At 58.8% G+C, this 3,392-nt stretch overlaps 2 non-coding genes across 2 annotated transcripts in view; both read right to left on the bottom strand.

Moving 5' to 3' along the window:
* Positions 1-1,781: 1,781 nt before the first annotated feature.
* Positions 1,782-1,935, bottom strand: LOC146144463 (5.8S ribosomal RNA). Its single transcript, XR_014498971.1, has one exon. It is a non-coding gene; the product is annotated as a 5.8S ribosomal RNA (ribosomal RNA).
* A 247-nt stretch (positions 1,936-2,182) lies between these two features.
* The window catches only part of LOC146144462 (small subunit ribosomal RNA), a 1,811-nt gene continuing 601 nt past the window's right edge, over positions 2,183-3,392 (bottom strand). The window contains exon 1 of the ribosomal RNA XR_014500600.1: positions 2,183-3,392. This exon is cut by the window's right edge and continues 601 nt beyond it. This is a non-coding gene — a ribosomal RNA (small subunit ribosomal RNA).

Here is a 3,392-nt window from a genome sequence, read left to right as displayed (position 1 = left end):
CCAGCGCCATCCATTTTCAGGGCTGATTGATTCGGCAGGTGAGTTGTTACACACTCCTTAGCGGATTCCGACTTCCATGGCCACCGTCCTGCTGTCTAGATCAACCAACACCTTTTGTGGGCTCTGATGAGCGTCGCGTCGGGCGCCTTAACCCGGCGTTCGGTTCATCCCGCATCGCCAGTCCTGCTTACCAAGAGTGGCCCACTTGGCACTCGCATTCCATGCCCGGCTCCAATTAAGCGAGTCGGGCTTCTTACCAATTTAAAGTTTGAGAATAGGTTGAGGACGTTTCGTCCCCAAGGCCTCTAATCATTCGCTTTACCAGATAAAACTGCGACAGAGCGCCAGCTATCCTGAGGGAAACTTCGGAGGGAACCAGCTACTAGACGGTTCGATTAGTCTTTCGCCCCTATACCCAAATTTGACGATCGATTTGCACGTCAGAATCGCTACGGTCCTCCACCAGAGTTTCCTCTGGCTTCAACCTCTTCAGGCATAGTTCACCATCTTTCGGGTCCCAACGCGAACGCTCTCGCTCGACCTCTCCGGCAAAGCGGACGAGATCGGCCGGTGATGCGGCCGCCGCGAACGACGACGTCTCACCTCCGCCGGACCGCGCCGACATTCACTTTCACTGCGCCCATGGGTTTCGTACTGCCCCGTGGCTCGCGCTCACGTTAGACTCCTTGGTCCGTGTTTCAAGACGGGTCGGGAAGGTGGCTGACTTCAGCCGCGGACCCCGTGCGCCTCGCGAAACGACACCGGAAGCGCGACCGAGACGAAGAGGCTGGGCACTGAGAACAGTCCCCGACCCACGACGCCCCAGCCGGCACCGGGCGCTCGGCCCCGAAGGGCAGACGCGGCGATCTCTCCTCGCCCGAACGGCGGGCCGACGGACACGCGCGCCTATAGTACCCGACCGAGGCCGGGTTACCTTGCGCGCGGCCTTCTCGCCGCCGTCCAGACGGTCGCGGCCTTCGCCCGGCGCTAGTGCGCTGGTCCCCGATCGGGCGGCGCCGCCGGCGGCCCGTGAGGGTCCGCACGACAACGTCGCCGACAGGGGGCCGGCTGAAAGCGACCGGGCGACTCGACAGGCCCTCCCGTTTGCCTCTCGACGGTTTCACGTACTCTTTAACTCTCTCTTCAAAGTGCTTTTCAACTTTCCCTCACGGTACTTGTTCGCTATCGGTCTCGTGACCGTATTTAGCCTTAGATGGAGTTTACCACCCGCTTTGGGCTGCATTCCTAAACAACCCGACTCTGGGAAGACGCCGTAGCGCGCCCGCCTGTCGCCGCCATGGGCCTGACACCCGCTCTGGGAAAAGGCCTCGATCAGAAGGACGCGGGCGACCGGCGAAGCGCGCCGTGACGAATTCCGTACGCCACAATTCCGCGCACTCCAAAAGCGCGCGGATTCGGCGATGGGCACATCCCGCTTCACTCGCCGTTACTGAGGGAATCCTCGTTAGTTTCTTTTCCTCCGCTTAGTAATATGCTTAAATTCAGCGGGTAGCCTCGTCCGACCTCAGGCCGAAAGTAAGGACCGGGACTATTCTTCCCGTTCCGCGCTCGCCGTCGGCGCCGCGCGCCGCCGCGCACCTCGATTCCCGCCCTTGAGCCGCCAGCCGTTGGCCTCTTCGAGGTCGACTCGCCGCCGCCGCGCGGGATTCTGGTCGCGATCGTCGCGCATCGTGCCGTGCTGTCTTGAGCGGGACGGGCGCTCGCGCGTCCGACGCCGCAGCAGCCGCGCGGAGAAATCCCCGCGCGGAACGTTTGCAACGCGACCCTGAGGCGGGCGCGGCCCCGGGATTGACCCGAGGCCGCAATTTGCGTTCAGAACGTCGATGCTCAATGTGTCCTGCAATTCACACTAATTCACGCAGCTAGCTGCGTCCTTCATCGACTCACGAGCCGAGTGATCCACCGCCAAGAGCCATCCACGATTGTTTCGCTCGCACAGTGCCTCGCACTATAGGGTGACAAAATAGACCGCGCCGAGCGGTCGGCCAGGCCGACGCTTGAAGCCGGAGCGCGCGGCACCGCGGCACTCGACGCGCAAACATTACCGGGTGACCGAATCGCCGGCCGGCGCGCCGCTCCTCGCGGGTCGGGCGCCGGGTAGCAAAGACTTTTTCTCTCGCTTGTCCGAGTTTCGCGTTCGCCGAAGCGTTTGCGAGACCGTTAATGATCCTTCCGCAGGTTCACCTACGGAAACCTTGTTACGACTTTTACTTCCTCTAAATGATCAAGTTAGATCGTCTTCTCGGACGCCGGCTCGACCGTTGCCGGCCGCGCCAGGTCCAATCGGAGGACCTCACTAAACCATTCAATCGGTAGTAGCGACGGGCGGTGTGTACAAAGGGCAGGGACGTAATCAACGCGAGCTAATGACTCGCGCTTACTGGGAATTCCTCGTTCAAGGGAAATAATTGCAATTCCCTATCCCTAGCACGACCGGGGTTCAGCGGGTTACCCAGACCTGTCGGCCAAGGCGAGCACATGCTGATCCGGTCAGTGTAGCGCGCGTGCGGCCCCGAACATCTAAGGGCATCACAGACCTGTTATTGCTCAATCTCGTGTGGCTAAACGCCACTAGTCCCTCTAAGAAGTTAGACGCCGACCGATTGGGTCGCGTAACTAGTTAGCAAGCCAGAGTCTCGTTCGTTATCGGAATTAACCAGACAAATCGCTCCACCAACTAAGAACGGCCATGCACCACCACCCACAGAATCAAGAAAGAGCTCTCAATCTGTCAATCCTCACTGTGTCCGGGCCGGGTGAGATTTCCCGTGTTGAGTCAAATTAAGCCGCAGGCTCCACTCCTGGTGGTGCCCTTCCGTCAATTCCTTTAAGTTTCAGCTTTGCAACCATACTTCCCCCGGAACCCAAAGACTTTGGTTTCCCGCAAGCTGCCGGAGAGGTCGTAAAACTAACGCCCCCCGATCGCTAGTTGGCATCGTTTATAGTCAGAACTAGGACGGTATCTGATCGTCTTCGAACCTCTGACTTTCGCTCTTGATTAAAGAAAACATTCTTGGCAAATGCTTTCGCAGTCGTTCGTCTTGCGCCGATCCAAGAATTTCACCTCTAACGGCACAGTACGAATGCCCCCGTCTGTCCCTCTTAATCATTACCTCGCGCTCCGAAAACCAACAAAATAGAACCGAGGTCCTATTCCATTATTCCATGCACCATTATTCAGGCGAATCGCCTGCTTTGAACACTCTAATTTTTTCAAAGTAAACGTTCCGGCCGCCGCCGACACTCAGTCAAGGGCACCGGCGGAGAACCGGAGGTGAGGCCAGGACGGCCAGTACACGCCTTGCGACGGACCGGCCGCCTGCGCCCAAAATCCAACTACGAGCTTTTTAACCGCAACAACTTAAATATAC

This window comes from Ascidiella aspersa, chromosome 5 (genome assembly GCF_963924565.1).
Source record: "Ascidiella aspersa chromosome 5, kaAscAspe10.2, whole genome shotgun sequence".
Classification (NCBI taxonomy): domain Eukaryota; kingdom Metazoa; phylum Chordata; class Ascidiacea; order Phlebobranchia; family Ascidiidae; genus Ascidiella; species Ascidiella aspersa.
This window is presented reverse-complemented; position numbering and strand designations above follow the sequence as displayed.